The sequence below is a fragment of the Panthera uncia genome, chromosome B1 (assembly GCF_023721935.1).
Source record: "Panthera uncia isolate 11264 chromosome B1, Puncia_PCG_1.0, whole genome shotgun sequence".
Taxonomy (NCBI): domain Eukaryota; kingdom Metazoa; phylum Chordata; class Mammalia; order Carnivora; family Felidae; genus Panthera; species Panthera uncia.
Genome location: NC_064811.1, coordinates 118,604,414 through 118,628,562, shown reverse-complemented (window position 1 = coordinate 118,628,562; position 24,149 = coordinate 118,604,414). Strand labels below are relative to the sequence as shown.

The 24,149-nt window shown below is 38.4% G+C and overlaps 1 protein-coding gene across 2 annotated transcripts in view; it reads left to right on the top strand.

The window, feature by feature from the left end:
• The window catches only part of INPP4B (inositol polyphosphate-4-phosphatase type II B), a 755,730-nt gene that overhangs the window by 215,660 nt on the left and 515,921 nt on the right, over positions 1 to 24,149 (top strand). The gene's annotated exons all lie outside the window — the stretch shown is intronic.

Sequence of the window (24,149 nt, the reverse complement as noted above, 5' to 3'; positions counted from 1 at the left end):
CTGAAAGTTGAGGTTTTGCTACCAAGTTGGGAAAGGGAGAAGGGATAGTGCAGTAGGCAATTAACGATATCAACACCGTGTATGTGAAATGTTTGTAAAGTTTCATTTATCTCAGTTTTTTATATAAACACTAAATATAAGTAGAAGTTTTAATATTTTCTTTCCATATACAAATGGATCATTTATGCACCTACTGGGGTGTGGCCCCTCACATTGGAGGCCTGCTTTCCAATTCAACTTATGAGAGAAGTACAACTGGAAAATACCTTTTTCCTCCACCACTTCTCCTGAAGGGGGTTATTAGGCAGCACTGCTGGCCACACCTGTGTGTGTAAACAGTGTGTACAATCCCATGTGTGCTATTCAGTGCTCTGTAGAGACCAGTCCTTCAAGTGGGACTTCCCAGATACCTGAAACATTTGAGAAGCCAGTTTATGTTTCATACACAAATGAAAAAACTAAAAGATATTTATTTATTTTTATTAATTTTTTAATGTTTATTCATTTTTGAGAGGCAGAGAGAGACTGAGTGTGAGTCGGGGAGGGGAGGAGAGAGAGGGAGACACAGAATCTTGAAGCAGGCTCCAGGCTCTGAGCTGTCAGCACATAGCACAGAGCCTGATGCGGGGCTGGAACTCACCAATGGTGAGATCATGACCTGAGCTGAAGTCAGACGCTTAACCGACTGAGCCACCCAGGCACCCCTAAAAGATATTTATTTTATAAATACCCAACCCAGACAAGTGTTTAACGCATAGTCATTGTGTGTTACATGTTTGCCCTAACTTGCTTTTCCTTGAAGCAAACAAAATAAAATGAGATCTGAAGTATTATAGATTTTTTATTTGCAAATACCGGCATATATTCTGTGGTGGTCTGAAAAAACTTATGAATTAGGGCTTCAGCAGCAAGATCCTAGTAAATGTAAGAATTGGTGATCCTGGATCATATTTCCCCTTAATTCTACTTGCATTGATGTGCCACTTTCCAGTTGCAAAGTGTTCAAATATACATATTTTTTTCTCACTTGATTCTCAAAAATATCCTCAAGATAGTTTAAAAAGTATGGGGCTAATATAAAATCAAGTAATTTCAAAGTTGGTGATCACGTGTTCTAAACTTTTAAGGCCCTGAGAAATAAAGCAATTTTCCCAATGCCACACAACTAGTTAGGAATATAGCTGCAAACACACATCTTCTGACTCCTGGGAAATATTCTTTGCAAATACTTGTTTGTATTTACCCAGCGATATCAACTTCATGTGAGAGAAGCATTTACTATTAAAATAATGTTGTTTTGGGGCGCCTGAGTGGCTCAGTCAGTTAAGCGTCCCACTTCGGCTCAGGTCATGATCTCATGATTCATGAGTTCAAGCCCTGCATTGGGCTCTGCGCTGACAGCTCAGAGCCTGGAACCTGCTTTGGATTCTGTGTATCCCTTCCTCTGCCCCTCCCCTGCTCCCGCTCTCTCTCTCTCTCAAAAATAAATAAACATTAAAAAGTTTTAAACTGTCATTTTATCTTGAATATTATTTTCTTAACCTCTGTACTTTCAGTGAATACAAAATCTTAATAGTGTTGAGTATATTAGAAATACACTATCCAGTATAGTAGCCATTCATTGCATGTGGCTGTTTAAATTAACTAAAATGAGGGGTGCCTGGGTGGCTCAGTTGGTTGAATGTCTGACTCTTGGTTTTGGCTCAGGTCATGATTTCAGAGTCTGTGGGTTTGAGCCCTGTGTTGAGCTCTGCACAGACAGCATGAAGCCTGCTTGGAATTCTCTCTCTCCTTTTCTCCCCTCCCCTATTTGTGCTCTCTCTTTCTCAAAATAAATAAATATACTTGAAAAAATAAATTCACTAAAATGAAAAATCCAGTTCCTCAGTCTCACTAGCTACACTTCAAGTACTCAATAGCCAGATCTGGCTAGTGGCTTCTGTCTTTGACAATGCAAATTATATGGCATTTCCATCATCATAGCCAGTTCTGTTGGACAGTACCATGTTAGAAAGCTATCCTAGTTACTACTTCTTGGTGAATTACAATTACATTCTTTTATCAGCTGGTGCATGGGGGTGACAGGGAGAGTGAACAAACAAACTAGCATAACAAAAGGGCTTAGAACATTCTTGACTCTCTAAGAAATATTTTTTCCTCTTCAAGAGAAAATATGTAGGAAATTAGGATAGTAAATCCCACTAGGCAGATGAATGGTTTTTGGGAAGTCAGAACAATGGTTATAATTAGATGGTACTCTAGATAAGCTTTTTAGGGGAAACATTTTATTTTTTTTTGTTTTATTTTTTATATAATTTATTGTCAGATTGGTTTCCATACAACACCCAGTGCTCATCCCAACAGGTGCCCTCCTCCATGCCTATCACCCACTTTCCCTTCTTCCCCACTTCCTTCAACCCTCAGTCTGTTCTCAGTATTTAAGAGTCTCTTATGGTTTGCCTCCTTCCCTCTCTGTAACTTTTTTCCCCCTGCCCCTCACCCCCTGGTCTTCTGTTAAGTTTCTCAGGATCCATATAGGAGTGAAAACATATGGTATCTGTCTTTCTCTGCCTGACTTATTTCAGTTAGCATAATACTCTCCAGTTCCATTCACATTGCTACAAATGGCCAGATTTCATTCTTTCTCATTGCCAAGTAGTATGCCATTGTATATATAAACCACAGCTTCTTCATCCATTCATCACTTGATGGACATTTAGGCTCTTTCCATAATTTGTCTATTGTTGAAAGTGCTGCTATAAACATTGGGGTACAAGTGCCCCTATGCATCAGCACTCCTATATCCCTTGGGTAAATTCCTAACAGTGCTATTGCTGGGTCATAGGGTAGATCTATTTTTAAATTTTGGGGAACCTCCACACTGTTTTCCAGAGAGGCTGCACCAGTTTGCATTCCCACCAACAGTGCAAGAGTGTTCCCGTTTCTCCACATCCACGCCAGCATCTATAGTCTCCTGATTTGTTCATTTTTGCACTCTGACTGGCATAAGGTTATATCTCAGTGTGGTTTTGATTTGTATTTCCCTGATGAGGAGTGACATTGAGCATCTTTTCATGTGCCTGTTGGCCATCTGGATGTCTTCTTTAGAAAAAGTGTCTATTCATGTCTTCTGCGCATTTCTTCACTGGATTATTTGTTTTTTGGGTGTGGAGTTTGGTGAGTTCTTTATAGATTCTGGATACTAGCCCTTTGTCTGATATATCATTTGCAAATATCTTTTGCCATGCTGTTGGTTGCCTTTTAGTTTTGTTGATTGTTTCCTTTGCAGCGCAGAAGCTTTTTATCATCATGAAGTCCCAGTAGTTCATTTTTGCTTTTAATTCCCTTGCCTTTGGAGATGTGTCAAGTAAGAAATTGCTGCGGCTGAGGTCAGAGAGGTTTTTCTCTGCTTTCTCCTCTAGGGTTTGATGGTTTCCTATCTCACATTCAGGTCCTTCATCCATTTTGAGTTTATTTTTGTGAATGGTGTAAGAAAGTAGTCTAGTTTCATTCTTCTGCATGTTGCTGTCCAGTTCTCCCAGCACCATTTGTTAAAGAGACTGTCTTTTTTCCATTGGATGTTCTTTCCTGCTTTGTCAAAGATTAGTTGGCCATACATTTGTGGGTCTAGTTCTGGTGTTTCTATTCTATTCCATTGGTCTATGTGTCTGTTTTTGTGCCAATACCATGCTGTCTTGATGATGACAGCTTTGTAGTAGAGGCTAAAGTCTGGGATTGGAAGAATAAATCTTGTTAAAATGTCAATACTACCCAAAGCAATCTACACATTCAATGAAATCCCAATCAAAATTGCACCAGCATTCTTCTTGAAGCTAGAACAAGCAATCCTAAAATTTGTATGGAACCACAAAAGACCCTGAATAGCCAAAGTAATTCTGAAGAAGACGACCAAAACGGGAGGCATCACAATCCCTAATGCATTTTAAAAGCTTGCTCTGTGCTCTGCACCTGTGAGCACTGCTATATTAAAGGAGGGTCATACGCTGTCCAGGTCCTGGCCCTTCAGGAGGTGTTTTTTTCGGAGATTGTTATTTGCTCTCTGTTGTTGTGACTTTGGTTATTTTATTACCCTACTCGTAGTGATATTTTGGACCCTCTACCAGGTGTGCTTTGATTTATTCCTTGGAGTAGACCTGTAAAGGAAAACAGATAGACAAACAGGAGACAAAAACATGCAAACACACACATAACACAAACAAATAAACAAAAACAAACAACTAAAGACTAAAAACAAACAAAAACCCAAAACACCAACTACAAGTAAAGAAGAGGGTGGAGGTGGTGCTTATGGAAGAGCACATACAAAGAGAGAAATGACAGGCGGGCGGGGATAGAAAAAAATGAACATTGACTAGGCAGAGAGACTAAAAGGCTTAATCCAGAGAGAGAGAGAAAGGAAAATAAAGGAGGTGGGGAAAACGAAATGAATATAAAGTTATCCAGGCAGAGAAACTGTATGTCTTGATTATTCCAGAGAGAGAGAAAGGAGTATAAAGAGGGAGGTGTAGAACATGTATCAAGACAATGGATTAAGTAGGTCTGTTGAGACAGACCAATAACCAGAGTGACCAGCCTAGGGGAGGGAAGAGATAAGGAGGAGAAATGGGAGGGGTGGTTAGAATGTTAGAATATATCTATATATCCAGAATTGACCTAGAGTTATGGAGCATCGCTTGTCAGGAGGAGCTGTCCGCAGGGTCTGTGCCGCTCTAGTGGATATGCAGTTACCCAGTGCAAGGGGGCTTGGTTTGGCGTAATCTGGACCCACCTCCACTATGGGCCCTGGGAGTGATCCCTGAGGCCCTGCCCTGGTGGTGGTGGTGGTGGTGGTGGTGGTGGTGGTGGTGATCGTGCAGGAAATGGTGATGCCCAGTCTTTTCTCCATGGAGCCAGACCCAGTAGACTCCACTTGAGTCATCCTCACTGTGCTGTAGGCACAGACAGGGCGGTCCTTCTTGCTCTGCCAATTCTCCTGACCCTGTACTTGGCTAGGATTCAAAGTCCCTCTCCATGAACTCTGGCACTGGGGAAGCTTCTCTCAGTGTGGTGATATGTGGTCCTGGCTGGCTTTGTCTGTGCCACTGCACTTCAAGGAGGACGCTTTCTCCTGCTGCGGACTGAGACAGACACAGGCAGGCCTTATCTTTTCCCACAGTACTCCAGGGAGGGGGCCGTTTTCTCCTACTGTAGACTACACTGCTGTGCTTGCTGTGAGCCCCTGGGGTGGTGGATGAAGGCAGGCTTTGTCTTTTCCCACAGCACTCCAGGGAGAAGGCTGCTTTTTCCTACTGCAGACTGTGCCCTTGGCCCAGCCACTGAGCCTGGTGGTGGTGGACGCAGGTGGGTTCTGTACTATTGTGCAGCCCTCCAGGGAGGGAGGGAACCACTTTTTCCAACTGTGGACTGAACCCCTGAACTACCACTGCACCCAGGCCCCTGGCTCCCCTCCTCCCCACGTGCTCGAAAAGGGAGCTGGCTCCAGTCGGAAGAAAGACCCGCAGTTAGAGATCTCTCTCAGTCTCAGTCCCAGGTCTTTCTCCTGTCCAGATATGGTCCTGCACTTCCCTAGCCACTCTTTCTCTTCCCTTTGTCTTTCCTTGGAAGGGGGTCCCTCCCCTCCATGCCCACGCGGCCTTTTTTTTTTATCTCCCCCAGTTCGCAGTTACCCACCTTTTTTCCAGCTTTCCCATTTTCTTCCTAGTAGATTCAGTCTCTTTTCCTCCCAGTCTCTGGTGTTCAAAGTCCTTTGGCTTCTGCACTTCTTTGTTTGAGAGATGCGGGAAGCATGGATCCCCCTACTTCTCCACCCGGGGAAAACATTTTAGATAATAATTTTTATCAGCAGTAAAGCAGTTTGGGGACAGTACTGGTTTCAGGGCCCTATCGGTCAAGTTTTAAGTACTTTGAATGAATATAATTTCCAACAGTGTGAAGTTGAACATGGTACGCTTTCAGAAAAGAGGAAAAGAGAATTACCTAGAGAGGAAGAAGAGAAAGCTGGTTTCTGTCATTTAGGATAAAAATGCACATTTACTTACGCACACATGATCACATCCTCACAGGCCTTTATTTCAATTGAGCTGCAACGTTCAAATTCATTTTTAATACTTTTTTATGGCAATATTGGGCATTTGACAGGACCTACATAGTGAATTAAATTAGCCTCTCACCAGTAATTAGACAGCCTCTGTATCTTTGACCCTCCCACACAGCCTCATAGCATTAATGTGAATTATACTGACACACGGGAAAATTGTTGGGGATTTTGAGGAGAGAATCTAATTGTAGAGGCAAACCACAGAAAAACAAAGGAGGAATAAAGCAGTAAGTATCTATGAATTCAAAGAAAGAAAATCTCAATGTAGAGTGACAAGAAAAAAGACATTTCACAAAGCAAGATTTGAACTTCTTCTGAAGCATAAGGAGGATTTTGAGAGGGAGAAAGAAAATTGGCTCTTCTGAATCGGTCATGAAGAGTCCTGAAGATGTACGTGAATGTGCTTGCATTCTGGCAAGCGTGGAGGTTTGGGACAGACCATGGGAAGGCCCTGTGGGAATGTGAGTGTATATTTGGCTAGTGATAACAGCATGGACTGGAAAGGTGGGACATGGCAAGGAAACAGAGAAGCTTGAAGACAGAGGTGGTGGCTGTGGACGCTGTTATCAAACGCAGCTTTGTTGACTCTTAGTTGGAGAAGGCAGTGACCAAACTGGTCTTTTAAGACTGGAGGGTGTTGTTCAAGGTGGATCAGATGGAGAATGACACTGGAGACCAGAGGGTACTGCTATAACCTAGGGAGTCAACTAATATTTACTGAGCACCTACTATTCTAGGCCCCAGAGACATACTAGAGACAAGCCAGAGACTGGTTTTGAGAGCAGTGGGTGCAAGATTACATGTTCTGAGGAAAGGAAAGAGTAGTTAGAAGCTACAGGAGGTTTATAAATCCCTTGTATTCGAGAATGCTGACATTAAAAATAAAGAAATTCTTTTCATTTTTAGGCCATTTATTTTATCATATATGTTTGTAATGCCTCTTTTCTATAAATTCATTATAATATTGAAGGTATGGTATTTTCATGGAAGTTAGAAAGGAATACCTGCCCTTTTATTGGCTTTGCCTTATGCAAGGAGCTCAACGGAGGGAAGGGGTCCTGGTGGTTCTGCCTGGAAACTCCAAAAGGAAGTCTCTGCCTTCACTTTTAGGCAATCTGATGGCAGGTGGAGCAGTCACTGTGGGCACTAATGGCAAGTGTGACAGTCACTGTGGCTGTTTATGATTAGATAGCATCAGGCCCCCAGTGATTCATTCACCGAACAGCAACAAAGTATTGCCCCCGCCCCCACCAAAACCAAAACCAAAACCAAACCAAACAAACAAACAAACCAAACACAACTTTTTAAATGCTTACCTTAGGTCCTGGAGATACAGCAGTAAATAGTCAGGTAATAGAAAGTATTTGGTGGGGAGTGCCTAGGGAGCATAGAACCACATTTGATGCTGATGCTCTGGGCATGTGCTGCATGGTTCCTTGTCTATAGAGAGTCCTCTGCATTTGCACCAGAGAGCAGGACATAACCATCCACGTTGAAAAACAGACTATCAAACAACCGAGGACAATAGTGGGACAACCTTTTGTTTCTCTCCATTTCTAGCATCCCTGTTCCTAAAAGCTAATGAGCATTTTTTAAAATCTATCTTCTCTATAAATTTGTGTCCCTTTTCTGTAATTTATTCATTAGAACAAGGCTAGTATCATGCAAGAAAAAATGAAAGTAGGTCTATACATAAAGGCTTAACATATTGTTAGTTTAAAAATTGTTTTGTACCTACATATCTGAACAAAAAAAAAAGCAACTTCAGAGTTTTCTAGTTTTTATTTTGGACCAGATTGACAAACCAGAATCTAATCTACAGTCTCTAGGGACGAAGAAATTTAACTATCAGGCCAATGTTGGCCTGATATCAGGCTTTATGTCAGCCAGGACTTGAGCACATTAAACCCATGTGAAGCTACGTGGCATACATATTAATATAGACATGACAATGTATAAATGCTTTCTATTAACTTAATCAATTGACTTAATCAAGTAGAGAGTACTGAATGTGTGGTAAAAAAGTTACCACGATAGCCTTTAGTATAGTTTACTTATATGTTTGCCTATATTCAATTTTAGAGCTAGTTTTATATTTAAATAAAATGCTTATTTGTTTTCTGTGTATCTCCACAATATCCAACAAAAGAAGGGAAGGATTAAATAAATTATTCAATATGCATAAGGTGGAATTTATGCATCATTACAGCTTCTGCTTTTCCCTTTAAAAAATATTTTTATGGGGGTATGCTCATGACAAAATATTCAGTAAAAAAAATCAGAGTATAATATTATATTTACAGTACAATACCATATAAGTAAGAATGAAAATAATATTATAAGATATAGTATGAGTTAATTTTATTAATGTAATGTTATATAGATTTATTTTACTTACACTTTAGATTTATTTTTTTAATGCTGTTGGATTTTCTAATTCCTAAGAAAAAAAGCAAAACTAGAACTTAAAAACATTTTTAAATCACTGCTTTTCTTTGTGTTTTAAAGAATTTGCCTTTGATTTGTCAATTTTAGTACTTCTCATTTTATAAATTGATGTGAATTCAGAGTAAACTGATTTCAGTGTTCTTTCCTAATGAAAGAGAAATATTGCCAGCAGCTTCCTCATGGAGTTTTAGCACTTTTAAGGCCAGCATGTTGCATGTGAAACGATTGAAAAATTCCTTTAGCAAACATTCTTAGGATCTGAAATATTTGAGGATATATATTTGAACAGCCGTGTTTTAATCTGATATTTTAAAATTGTTTAGCTCTTCCTGGTGCAGGAAGTTTGTCTTGATATTGGTTTTATTAGAATGGTAGTTATGTTCAGAACAAATTTCTATGGAGTGAAAGGCATTTGTTTATCAAATTGTAGGTTCTTGTTTATAAAAGACAGTTAGCTCCCAGGTCATCGGTACTTTAGCTCATATTGCCTGTTATAGTTCTTGGTATTCCAGAAGAAGGCACAGTAAAGACAGACAGTAGATATTTTACCACAGTGAATACAAATTGTTAATGAGTCACCACTGATTCTTAAAGGACACATCATGCCATTCATTGAGTTTTCCAAAAGAAAGATGCTTACAGATAAAGGGGTTTATATGGCAGCAAGTCTATTTTTGAAACTTGCTGAGAATCACCTTCCAGAATTTAATCCTATCTCAGAAGGGATTATCTCGTTTAGGATAAAGGGGAGTTCTGATTCAAAGAGTCATTCAAGTAAAAAATTACCTAGGTCTTAGCCATCTAAATTTGGGCATTTATCTCAATTATTATTTCTCCTGACATTATCTGAAAAGACTATAAAATTTATTGTGAAATGTTTAAGAACTTATATTAGCCTCATCTAAGCTCTAACTCTAGTAAATGGCGGCACCACTGATTTACATAGTTCTCCATATGTTAAAGCATGGAATTTGCAGGACATACAGAAAAGCCTTTTGAAGAACTCAGAGCCCTCTTAATTTGGTCATTAAGATACATACAAATAAACAGGAAATGTCATATGTGCTCATATAAGATAGTCCTTGAAGTACAGTCCTTATCCTTCCAGTTATTATCTGGGGAACTGGAGCAAGGAATTTCATTCTCTTCAGTGTCACCTACATGCTGACGTTGGGTTGAATGACATGATGGAATTACTCTAGCTCCATAATTGGTCCATCATAATAGAAGCTTTTAATGAATGAGCAGTGAGTTTGGAGCCCGGGCAGAAAAAGATGATGCTTGTTAGAGGGTAACTAAGATGACATTAATCTTGGAGGCCAGAACAAAAAGCACAGAATAATGCCTTTTAATCTGTGTAGTTGCAAAACCTGTAGGGAGATGGGAATGGTCCCTGACTTGGCACAGACTAAATCCTTACATTTTTTTTTTCTCCCCTTTATACCAAAGAGCTGACAGGGGCAGGTTTGCTGCTTTAACTGGTATCAGAGAGACCTTTCGCTAAGGAGTAGTGCAGTCTTTCAAAGTTGACGCCTTAGATAAATGTCAAATAGCTTTATTGTAGCTATTAAACTACAAGTGTCTAAAGAAATGTGGAGAGAAAATTAATTTATTTTAAACTTTTGTTAGAGTTATCCTTTGTTGTGTAACAAATCAACCCCAAACTTACTGGCTTAAACAAACATACATGATTCATTATTTCTACTGGATATTTCTCTTGGTTTTTCCTGGACTTGGTCATTCAGCGGGTGGGTGAGCTGGAGCTGGCCTCAGGGTGGATTGGCCCAGCTGTTGAGATTTCCATCCTGAGCTTCTTCACCTGAAGTGCTCTCAGAGCACAATCCTAAGAGGGCAAAGGAGGAAGCTGCAAAATCTCTCGAGTCCTGGACCCCAAACGTCACATAGCATCACTTCTTCCACATGTTATTGGTCAAGGCACAACACAAGATCGGTCCAAACTCAAAGGAAGGGAAAATAAACTTGACCTCTTAATGGAATAAGTGACAGAATCAAATGGCCAGTGAACATTGGAATAATTATTGTAGCTATTTCTGAGAAGAAGAAAAAAAGAAAAAAAAAGGAATCTACCTCAGCATTTCAACAAGAACAAGTTGGGTGAATTTACAAGGAAAGTGATGCTAGGTGACCAATCTAGTGCAAACTGCTGATGTGAAGAGTGGAAGCAAAGAACTCCCTCAAATGCCTAAACACTTGTACACTGCCAAGTTGATTGTTTACCATGTCCAGATTTATTCAGGACAGCTTTGTTTATGTCTGCTGGCCCAGAGTAGAAATAAATATACCTTTCTCTTTTCCTTTCAAAATATCCAACTTTGGTTAACAGATTTTACATTCACATTAAGTATAGTTTGACTGTATACATTTCATAACTTGAGATTCTATCGTGCTATGGTAAAAATCATGTTGACAAATCATGTTGACTAATATCTGACATTTCTGCATGACAGCACATACTTTGGAGAAGGCATATATCTGGAGAAGAAAAATTAGATAAAAAATTCACATCCAGGAAATTCTGTCACTGATACATTAGATTGCAGCTGTGGAAGCTATGAGTTAGAAGGTGCCTGTTGAGTGTGACTGTTGGGGCTGCCCAAGAGCTAACTTCATCAGAGAGCAAGAATCAGAAACAAGTAGGCAGAGAGAGAGGAAGTACCACCAAGGGAGAAAAGACTCAATTTCCAGCTCCCTATCACTAAACGTTAGGTAACGTGCCAAACCTCAAAGACTCCAATTTAAAAAGTAACTTCAACTAATTATTGCAAAAATATACCTGAATAGGCATTTCACTTAAAGGAAAATACAAGTAAAGCAAAATAATGATAGTAACAAGAACATCATTATGGTAATATTCAAAGAAGTAAAAATGAAGCCATCTTGAGATAGTATTTTATGCAATTAATGCCCCCTCTTTTTTGCCTGCCAGAATTTTAGTATCTAAATGTTTGATATATTATATGTAATTGGTTAATGAAAGGCGAAAATGAAATTCCCAGTTCTAAAGTGAGATTGACTGGATTGAAATCAAGTTCTTCTTTCTCTTAGTCGTATAACTTAGGGCAAATTACTTGTCTGTGTCTCAATTTTCTCATATGAGTAAAAGGGGTTGATGATTGTAATAATATCTACATATTAGTAATATCTACACTATCTTACGTTTATGAGACAAATGAGCTAATAGAAATAAAGCACCCATAAGAGTAATAGTACAAAACAATACAAAATAAACATTTGAAAAATATTGGCTATTATTTTATTGCTGTTGGCATTAGACATTGATACAAACTTTTTACAGTGCTAAACGGCGACATATATCAAACACTATAGAAATGCTCTTTACTTTATCCCAGTAAACACACTTCTAATAATTTACTCAATGCAGTAATAAACAGAAGGAAAAAGATCTATACTGAGGGATGGCTAATGCAGTGTTATTTTCCTGCCAGAGCAAGCACTTTTTTTGCTTTATTTCCCAACTTTGTTTACAGTGTTCAAAGCACATGGGATTGTTAATATTTTTCTCCTTATGTTACAAACTAGAACTGGGATTCAGATTCTGATTGGTGAAATCCTAGATGCATACCAATCAGTGACTAGTTAAATTGATTATTATGGTATATCCATAAAGCACTGCTACTAGGTAGCAGTTATTAAAAAGAATGAGGAAAAGCAAGACAAAAGATCTTGGTTTCTAATATCATTCTTTGATAAAAAAGAACCAAAGCTCTTTGGAGAAATGATTGAATCCAGGGCTGGGGGAGTGAATGCATAAAATGGCCCTGGAATGTCTTCCCTTCCAGAAAGTAAGAGGTGCCAACAACAACCAAAGTCAACAGCACCCTGTGATGTGTGGGGATGTGTCAGAGGGACACAGGAAGCAACTGAAAGAACTCTCAGTGTCTGAAGCTGGAATCATTTGAATAACAAAATAAAGTAGTATTGGATTATAAAGTGTAAACTAAATATTCACAAATCCATACAGATATAAATAATTGAATAAAAAAGTAAATAGGGGAGAGGCACCTGGTTGGCTCAGTCAGTTAAGCATCCAACTTCAGCTCACGTCATGATCTCAGATCCTGGAGCCTGCTTTGGATTCTGTCTCCCCCTCTCTCTCTGCCCCTTTGCCATTCACGCTCTCTCTCTCTCTGTGTCTCAAAAATAAATAAACATTAAAAAAAATTAAAGAGTAAATAGGGGAAAATAGATAAATCTCCCACGTAGAAGAATTGCAAATAGTTTATGTAGATACTCTGCCTTCAAAGTGGACCATAATTCCCACTCCTTAAATGTGGTCTGTACATAGTGACTTTCTTCCAAAAACTACAGTGTGGAAAGGGGGAAAGAAGAGTATTTTACAGTAAAGAAACCTGCCTAAACATGCCCTATCCAGGTGATTGAGGTTAACATCAAGAGTAGTAAGTCATGCTAATAATATGTACCCTTGATGTGGCATGATGAAAATGACAATTTGCCTCTGTGGGCTTCCTCCCCAAATCCCAGTCTAACCATGAGGAAAACATCAGACAAATCCCAACTGAGTAACACTTTATAGAATACCTGACCAGTCTTCCCAAACTAGTTATCAAAAACTGGGAAAGTCTGAGAGAGTGTCATAGGCAGGAGGAGACACAATGCCTAAATAAAGTAAGGTATACTGAATGGGATTCTGCAATAGAAAAAGGGAATTAGGTAAAAGCTAAGGAAGTCTGAATTAAATATGAAGTTTTAGATAATAATCAATATTGGTTCACTAATGATAACAGCTGCACGAGACTAGCATAAGACGTGGAAATGGGATGGGATACATAGGAACTCTCCTCACTATTTTAGCAATTTGTCTGTATATCTAAAACTGTTTTAAAATAGTTTATTTTAAACACTCTCTATCTCTGCATCCACTCTCCCTGTCAGAAAAGGAGAGTACAGAGCATATAGAACAAGGAGGGCGAAGGACAGAATATACTGTCGGCTCTCAGGCTGAGAAAACAGCTGGAGTTGTGGGATGAGGAGAAGCATTCAACTGGCTGAGAGATTTTTTTTTAAGTTTTTTTTTTTTTTTATTTTGAGAGATAAAGAGAGAGCATAAGCAGGGAAGGAACAGAGAGAGAGGGAGAGAGAGGATCCCAAGCAGGTTTCACACTGTCCGCAAAGAGCCCAATGTAGGGCTCAATCCCACAAACTGTGAGGTCATGACCTGAGCCAAAATCAAGAGTCAGACACTTAACTGACTGAGCCACCCAGGTGCCCCCAAGAGATTATGTTTTAATTTTTATTGAAATAGAATTGTTTAATATCTCATGGTGCAAACTGTTATAAGAATCAGAAAAGGCTTTGAGACCTTTCTAGGGTATTCAGGGGAAGGAAGAGTTACCCAAAAGAGTGGGTTCGAAAGCTCCTTTATGAAACAAATAATATTGGTTCTTGGTGTCTCATCACAAATCCAGATAGTTTAATAAATTTGTTAAATGAAATAGTTGTTGGATAAATGAATGCATCCACACAGAAACAGGTACTTCAGGTGATTGAGTGGAGTCTTGTGTGCTGTTTGTGTATCTGTCTCCTCCTTACAGTTATCACCAGTATTTGTTTGCATTCATGTATTTACTCAGGGCTTTGTGTCTGGGAATTAGAAAACCTCAAAAGAGGTTGTGTTTGAGGTGAGGGATGGGAGGAGACAGATGGCTGGAAGGAATGATGAGACATCTCTTCTGCATTGGGTTTCTTGGATGGGGTGGTCTATGGAAGGAGAGGAAATACTCAAAGACGCTCTTCAGGAGACTATGGGATTCTAGGAGAAAGGATAGGTGTTCTAGCTGTTGGGGTTGTTCATGGACCATGTGGAAAGCATATCACAGAGGTGGGAAGAGGACCACATTTCCTGGCTCTGCAAGGAATCAAGCAGTGCTCCGGGAAACTGAAGTTCAGCAGCTGTAGAAAGCTGACTGGGCACAGAAGAAAAGTATTCTCACAACTGCCTCATTCTGCAAGGTGGTGGTAAGACTCCCTTCTAGAAGGATTTGGACAGCAGGAGCAGTAAGTGGGAGCAGGAGAGGAGAAGGAGAATGTCTGCAGTTGATAAAATCCTTTTTCTAGACCCTCAAAAAATAGTTGATAGAATCTTTGAGAGAGGCTTATTTTGGTTAGGCAGGTAGAGTCTGAGAATCGTAATTTTGGCCTAAAAGTAAATGTGACCTCATTCAGAGAAAAAAAAAATTGGCAAGGCTAGCCAAAAATACACATACATTCAATTTGATCTTTGGAGGCAAGAGGTGCAATATTATTCTTACATCTGTTTTTTAGATAAAGAAAATGAGGTCTAAATAAGTTCAGATTAAGGTCACATAGCTAACAAACTGGTAAAAGCGAAATGCAATTGTAGTAATTTTTCTCTGCATCATATATGTATAACCCAATATATATGGTAATTAAACTACAGTTAAGGGAAATTGTACATTGAACGTCAGTAGCAAAATGTACAGTAAACAAACTGCCAAGCTCTTTGTGTGTTATGACAGACTCTATTATTCATTTTGGTTTTATGGGGAACTTAAGGGGGAAGTTGATTTTTTCCCCTGATTTTCACTTAGCAGTCATAGATCAACAAGTGTAATGAATGCCAAGTGGGGAAGCTGTACCCTGCCTCCTGCAAGTGGACTGGTACATGCCCATCTTATAAAGAGTTTTAATTTACACTCACCTTACTCTCAAAAGACTTTTGCAAAAGAACTTGTTTTCTCTCTGGTTAGGCAATATTCCTTATAGATTGATTACGCTACTATTAATAACTAGCACTTTTCCCTTTATGAGTCATTGAATTCTTTTTGGAACATCTCTAATTCCAGGTGACATAAATTTCAATTTGCATTTTTCTCCTGGCTTCTCCCCCACACCCTGACACACGTACATATCAAAATACTGCTTGAGCATATTACTTAAAGCTTCACAAACCTTAGTTACCTGGGTTTCTTTCCACCCACTCGAGCCAATCTAAGTAGAGCAATTGAAAGTGCATGTCCTTCTTTCTCTTCTCATATGTTTTTGTGGTTTCGCTTGATAGCATTAATAAATGTAGAGTACAAGTTCTAAAGCCAGTCTTGGGCCTTTAAAAACTAATTTATAATTTTGTAACATCTGCTTTTTCCATCCTGTGGCCATCCATGAGTAGATTTATTTTCTTAACCATTAGATTATGTTTTCATCAGATTAGGGAAATGAGTGGAGAAGGTGTTCAGGACCAGTAGGGCCTTTACAGTAAGAACAAATTGGCAGCAGCAGGTGGAATGTGTTTGGAGGAGAATCAGCATGTACAGCATGCACATGCCAAATTGCTGGCTAATACAGCAGTTGTTGGCTCCCACAATACACAGTTGTAGCAGATCTTTTTATTTTTTTAAGTAGCCCTTTTCCTTGGCGTGATTAATATTCTTTCATTTTAACACAGTTGTGAAGATGGTGAGTCTCTCATGCCAGCCATCATTTCTAGTAATTTCTTAGTAGCATCCACTGCATTATCCCTGGTCTCTGTAGATTCAAGATCAGCTGGAACAGGAGTCATATTATTGCACGACTCTGGGATAATCTTATATAAAGCACAATATGTCTACATCGATGCCCAATTTAGAATAATTGTAGTAGTCTCTTTTCCCATCAGGTAATCCGAAGGAAGATTACTTGTGGAAATAGTTGTTATGGAAAGCATGTACCTCCTTTCTATTTCTTTGTAACCCAAAGTTCATGGAGAATCGTTGTCTGCCAACCTTGATAAATTTTAAAGATAGCATGGTGATCAATAACCTGTTAATCTGACAGTAACTTGGGTAGTCTGTTTGCTTGCCCTTGACTTCCAGTAGGATTTGAGAAGCTGGATCTGATAGCTGTCTGCTATGTAGAAATACTTGAATTCTTTCCTTTGTGCAGTACAAAACTTGGAGAAAAATTCCCTAAAGCTCTTTGAGGAATATACAATATGTCTTTATTTTTGTCCTCCCAGATTTCATATCCTTTCCTCAAAGAGTAAACAAAAGTATATTTTTCTAAACCTGACAGATTTCCCTCAGCTCTCTTTTCTTTGGTCCTGTTTTTTATACTCAAAATAATAAGACATGCCACTCTCTGCCCTTTCTAGCCCATACATATTCTACCCTCTTTTCAGACATATTTCTTATAGACATCTCACAGTGATGAAGTGAAAGAAAAGAGTCCTGAATTACTCTTTGATCTAAGGATGATGCTATATATATTGTGCAATTAGGAAGTGTCCTGAACTTGGGCCAGATGTTATCTAATAACATAAAGTTCCATCTATCAATGAGTGTATCAGGCCTGCTGAACTATGAAACAGCACCATCTAATCTGCCCCAGAATCGGAAATTGTGTGAGAGGTAGATTAAGTGATTTTGACCCAATTTATTTAATGGATCTCTCTCTGGTTTAACTTTTTCCCACACAATGGTACAGATTCTGCCTTTTCTAAGCCCACCAAGTATTTCAGGCAATTTTTGAAGTGAAAAAAAAAAAAAAAAACCTAAAGAGAGAAGATTGGATATTCAATACACGTATTTGGCTTCTTTTAATATTTGGACACAGAAGTGGACCAAATAAACACCTTCTTTATAACTTGCACTGGGATCATTTTTTTTTTCCCTTGGCAGAATCAACACCTGGATTTTAACCACAGTTATCACATACTGTCTTTGAGTCTCAGTTTTCCCCAAATTAACTGTATCTCTCAATTAGAGATCCTTAATCAAGAAAACTTTCTAACTATTAGATTATCTTCAGATGCAGGTTTAATAGAGGAAGCAACAAAGAGAGAAAATAGTATATTGGGCTTGTTTCATGTTGATAGGTGATATTTGATGCAGACAGATTATCGCCTTATACCAAGTGCTATGTTGTTGAACTCATATTGTCTCTGCAGTAACCTGCAAATGCAGCAACCCCTTGATGCTTTTGAAGTTGGAAAGTGGAATCTCAGTTACCACAGCTAGTGGGTGGCAGAGATAGGGTTGCAAGCCAAACATTTTATCCACATCCAGGCTCTTCATGAGCCCTGCTTTCTTGACTGGGTAGGTGTGTGTGTCAGCGACCAGACTGATCAGCAAGAACTGATTCTTCATTCCATGCCCCCGTCACTTTCTGTACTTTACCTTCAGGTTCTCAAACACACCAATGTCTGTTTTGCCTTGAGGATCTTTGCATTTGCTGTTGTCTGGTTTGGAACCAATCTTCCTTCTCTCATGATTGGCTGCTTCTTATTCTTATGGCCTCAAGGGGGATGTCTTCACCTCTGGGAGGCCATCTCTCACCACTCCATGTAAAGTAGGTTTCTCCTCCCCTAACCTACTGGCATTCACATTCACAGCTTCTTCCTAGTATTTCTGTCTTTCCACAATTCATGTTGCATACGTGATATGTGTTTATCTGCTTGCTTAATTAATGTCTGCCTCCTCCCCCTTCATATTCCCCACTAGCTTTGTTTTAGGGACCCAATAAATTGTTAGATTGTTAGATGGATTAAGGCAGATGTTCAGTACAATGTCTGACATAGCGGGTTCAGCAAAATTGCAGTTGTTGTTTGTATGTTTGTTTTTTTGGTAGGAATAGATCACAAAACCAAGGCATGTCTGCTTTTCAGCTGTAGGAGTCCACAGTCACAAATTACGCGAGAACTTAAGAAGAACATAATTCCTCTCTGAGAACTAAAGTTTTGCATGAAAACTGGTCAGAGTCAAAGTGGGTAAATCACTTCAAAGATGTTGACAATTGAGACCCAGTTATAGGCTGACTGATGTTACAAAATTTCTAAAAGTCAGCACCTGTTATTGACTGAATTATGCTCCCCAAAATTCATATGTTGGAACCCTCACCCCCTGGTACCTCACAATGTGCCTGTGTTTGGTGAGAGGGCCTTAAAGTAGTGACTAAGTTAAAATGAAGCACTTAGGATGAGCCCCAATCCAGTTTGAATGGTAGTGTGTATATATATATACACACTACCATTCAAACTGGATAGTGTATCTATATCTATATCTATATCTATATCTATATCTATATCTGTATCTATATCTATGTTTTGATTGGTAGTATCTTTGTAAGAAGAGGAAATCTGGACACAGACACCAGAAAGAACATGTGAGGAGACAGGGAGAAGATGGCCTTCTGTAAACCAAGGAGAAAGCCCTTAGGAGAAACCAAACCTCCCAATACCTTGATATTGGACTTCTAGACTCCAGAACTGTGGGGAAATAAATTACTCTTATTTAAGTCTTTCAGGCAATGATATTTTATTAGGCAGCCATTGCAAACTCACGCAACATCTAAGAATCAGAGGAAAGTTGGACATTCAATGACAAAGTGATAAGATAGTCATAAAGGAAAACCTTGCCATTTCTTGTTTAAGTATTGCTCAAAACGAATCTTATGGATTTTGTGTATTCTCATCGTGTTGCCAACATTTTCTGTGATGGAGATGAGGTGGATTTATCAGTTTGGCTTGGCCTAGTGCCACACATATTCAGTTCTCATATTATTCACAAAACAAATGTTTTCATATGATATAGCAAAGAGGCTTTTTTGAGCCCTTTTCCCTAGTTTTAGAGAGAAGTAATTGACACATCTCACTGTGTAAGTTTCAGGTGTACAGCATGATTGTTTGATTTACATATATTGTGAAATGATTCCCATAATAGATTTAGTTACCATACACCATATCAAATAGATACAATAAAAAGAAAAGAAAAAAATGCTCCTTGTGATGAAAATTCATAAGATACGCTCTCTTACAACTTTCCTATATATCATAAACCAGTGCTAACTATAGTCATCACGTTACACATTATAGGCATACCTTGGAGATACTATGAGTCCTGTTCCAGACTACCACACTAAAATGAATATCACAATAAAGTGAATCAAATAAATTTTTTGTTTTCCTGAAACATATAAAAGTTATGTTTACACTACTGTATTAAATATGCAATAACATTATGTCTAAGAAAAGAATATGTATTCCTTAATTAAAAAATACTTTGTCCACTGGGTGTTATATGTAAGTGCTGAATCACTAAATTCTACTCCTGAAACCATTATTACATATATGTTAACTAATTTGGATTTAAATAAAATTTTAAAAATATACATAGTTGCTTAAAATGCTAACCACTATCTGAGCCTTTCAGTGAGTCATAATCTTTCTGTTGGTGGAGGGTCTTGCCTTGATGTTGATGCCTGCTGACCGGTCAGACAAGTGGTTGCTGAAGGTTGGGGTGACTGTAGCAATTTCTTAAAATAAGACAACAATGAAGTTTGCACATAGATTCCTTTTGTGGAGGATTTTTCTGTAGTATATGGTGCTGTTTGATAAGATTTACCCACAGTAGAATTTCTTTCAAAATTGAAGTCAGTCCTCTCCAACCCCATTGCTGCTTTTTCCATGAAGTTTATATAACAATATTTTACATCTGTTGTTGTCATTTCAAAAGTCTTCACAGCGTCTTCACCAGAAGTAGATTTTATCTCAAGAAACCACTTTCTTTGCTCATACATTAGAAACAACTCCTCATCTGTTAAAGTTTTTTTTTAATGTTTATTTTTGAGAGAGAGAGAGAAGGAGAGAGAGAGAGAGAGAGAGAGCGAGCATGGGTGGGGGGAGGGGCAGAGAGAGAGGGAGACACAGAATCCAAAGCAGGCTCCAGGCTCTGAGCTGTCAGCACGGAGTCTGACCTGGGGTTTGAACCCACGAACCGCAAGATCATGACCTGAGCTGAAGTCAGACACTTCACTGACTGAGCCACCCAGGCACCCATGTTAAAGTTTCATTGTAAGATTGCAGCGATTCAGTCACATATTTAGGCTCCACTTCTAGCTCTAGTTCCCTTGCTGTTTCCACATACCTGCAGTTACTTCTATCACTGGAGTCTTGAGTGCCTCAAAGTTATCTATGAGGGTTGAAATCAACTTCTTCCAAAATTCTGTAATGTTGTTATTTTGACCTCTTCCCAAGAATTGCACATGTTCTTAATGGCATCTAGAATGGTGAATCCTTCCAGGAGGTTGTCAACAGACTCTTCCCAGATCCATCAGAAGAATCACTATCTATGGCAGCTACAGGAAATGTATTTCTTAAAGAGTAAGACTTGAAACTTAAAATTACTCCTTGATCCATGGGCTACAGAATGGATGTTGTGTTAGCAGCCATGAAAACAACATTCATCTCATTGTACATCTTTATCAGAGTTTTTGGGTGGCTAGACACATTGTTAATAAGCAATAATCCTTTGAAAGAAATTTTTTTTTTTCCTGAGCAGGTCTCAACAGTAGGCTTAAAATATTTAGTAAACCATATTGTAAACAGATGTGCTGTCATCCAGGCTTTGCTATTCCATTCACAGAGAACAGGCAGAGTAGATTTAGCATAATTCTGAAGTTCCTAGGGTTTTCAGAATGGTAAATGATCATTTGCTTCAATTTAAAGTCACCAGGGGCTCCTGGGTGGCTCAGTGGGTTAAGCATCTGACTTCGGCTCAGGTCATGATCTCGCGGTTTGTAAGTTTGAGCCCCGTGTCGGGCTCTGTGCTGAGGGCTTGGAGCCTGGAGCCTGCTTTGGATTTTGTATCTCCCTTTCTCTCTCTGCTCCTCCCCTGATCATGCTCTGTCTCTCAAAAGTAAATAAATGTTAAAAAAAAATTTAAAGTCACCATCTGCATTAACCTCTAACAAGAGAGTCAGCCGGTCCTTTGAAGCATTTAAGCCAGACACTGACTTCTCCTTTCCAGTTAGGAAACTCCTAGACGGCATCTTCTTTCAGTATAAGGCTGTTTCATCTACACTGATAATCTGTTTAGTGTAGCCACCTTCATGAATTACCTGAGCTGGATCTTCTGCATCTTCTGCACTTTCTATCTGGCACTTGTTACTTCACCTTGCGTTTTTCTCTTATGGAGATATCTTCCTTAAACTTCATGAACCAACCTCTGCCAGCTTCCAACTTTTCTCCTGCCGCTTCCTTACCTCTCTCAGCCTTCCCAGAATTGAAGAGAGTTGGGGCCTTGCTCCGGATTAGGCTTTGGCTTAAGGGAATGTTGTGGCTGATGTGATCTTCTATCCAGACCCCTCAGACTTTTTCTGTATCAGCAATAAATCTGTTTCACTTTCTTATCATTCACATGTTTACTGCTGTAGCATTTTAATGGCATTCACAATGTGGCTGTTCAGTGCTGAGGCTTAACTTTCAGCCCATATCAATTTTCAACATACCTTCTTCACTAAACTTGATCATTTCTAGCTTTTCATTTAAAGTGAGAGAGGTATGTAACTCTTTTTCACGTGAACACTTAGAGGCTATTGTAGGATTATTAGTTTGTCTAAAATTAATATTTTGGGTCTTAGGGAATAAGGAGGCCAAGGAAAGAGAGTGAGACAAGGGAACTGCTCCTCAGTGGAGCAGTCAGAACACACACAACATTTATAGATTTATATGTCCATTTTATATGGTGCCCCAAAACAATTACAACAGGAACTTGAAAGATCACTTGATCACAGATCATCATAAAAAAATAATAATAGTGGAAACGTTTGGGATGTTGTGAGAATTACCAAAATGTTACAAAGAGGCAAAGTAAGCAAGTGCTGTTGGAAAAAAATGGCACCAATAGGCCTGTTCCAGGCAGGGTTGCTACAAATTTTCAATTTATAAACAGTGCAATAATTTATGAAGTATAATAATGTGAAACACAATAAAATGAGATGTGCCTCTTCCACAGCTTTTTATCCATTTGTCCATCAATGGCATTTAGGTTGTTCCCATGTCTTGGCCTGTAAATAATATTGCTATGAACAGGGGGGGTGCAGATATCTTTTTGAGCTAGTACTTTGTTTCCTCTGAATATATTCCTAGAAGAGGTATTGTTGGATCAAATGGTAGCTGTATTTTTAAAACATACTGTTTTCCATAGTGGCTGTACCAATCCCACCAACAGTGCACAAGTGTTCTTTTTTTCTTCGAATCCATGCCAAGGTTTGTTATCTCGTCTTTTTGATGATGGCCATTCTAACAGGTATGATGTGATATTTCATTGTATTTTTACTTTGAACTTCCCTAGTGCAAAGTGATGTTGAGAATCTTTTCATTTACCTATTGGCCATTTGTATATCTTCTTTATAAAAATGTCCATTCAGGTCCTTTGCCCATTTTTAATTGGATTACTTGGGTTTTTTGCTATTGAGTTGAATGAGTTCCTTGTATATTCTGGATATTAACCACTTATCAGACATATAGTTTTCAAATATTTCTTCTCAGTCCATAGGTGGTCTTTTCATTTCGCTAAAGGTTTATTTTGCTGTCCAGAAGCCTTTTAGTTCGATACAGTCCCTCTTGTTTATATTTGATTTTGTTGCTTGTGCTTTAGGTGTGATTTCTAAAAAATCATTATCAAGACCCATGTCAAGGAGCTTTCTTTCTATGTTTTCTTCTAGAAGTTTCATGGTTTCAGGTCTTACATTTAAGTCTTTAATTCATTTTGAATTAATTTTTGTGAGTGGTATAAGGTGGGTTTTTTTTGTTGTTGTTTTGTTTTGTTTTGGTTTTGTTTTTACATGTGAATATCCAGTTTTCTTAGAAAAAATGGATAAGAAAGAAGAGAGTGTGTTTTTCTCATTGAGTATTCTTGGATCTCTTGTTAAATATTGGTTGACTATATATGCTTGGGTTTATTTCTGAGCTCTTGATTCTGTTCCCCTGGTTTATTTGTCCGTTTTTATGTCTGCATCATGCTGTTTTAACTACTGTAGTTTTCTAATGTAGCTTGAAATCAGGAAATTTGATGCCTCCTGCTTTGTTCTTCTTTCTCAGGATTTCTTTCAGGGTCTTTTGTGGTTCCATTTTAATTTTAGAATTTTTTTTCTACTTTGGTAAAAAAATGCCTCTGGAATCTTATAGAGATTACATTGAATCTATAGATACCTTTTGGTGGTATTAAAATTTTAACAGTATTAACTCTTCTAATCATTAAACATAGGATACCTTTCCACTTCTTTGTGTCTTCTTCAATTTCTTTCATAAGTATCTTACAGTTTTCAGAATAAAGGTCTTTCACCTCTTTGATTAAATTTATTCCTAAGTATTTTTGTAGTGTGTGGTTTTTGATGCTATTGTAAATAGGATTGATGTCTTTATTTCTTTTTCAGAAAATTTACTGTTGATGTGTAGAAATACTACTGATTTTCGTATATTAATTTTGTATTCTGCAACTTTATTGAATTTATTAACTCTAAGAGATTTTTGTTTGGTCTTTAGGATTTTCTATAAAGTCATGACATCTGCGAAAAAAGAAAATTTTTCTCTTCCTTTCTAATTTTTATTTTCTTTTTTCTTTCTTTCTTTCTCCCTTTTTTTCTTCCTTCCTCTCTCCCTTTCTTTTTTTTCTTTTTCTCTTTCTTTCTTTCTTTCTTTCTTTCTTTCTTTCTTTCTTTCTTTTCTCCCTCCTTTTTTCCTTCCTTCCTTCCTCCCTTTTTCTTTCTTTCTTTCTTTCTTTCTTTCTTTCTTTCTTTCTTTCTTTCT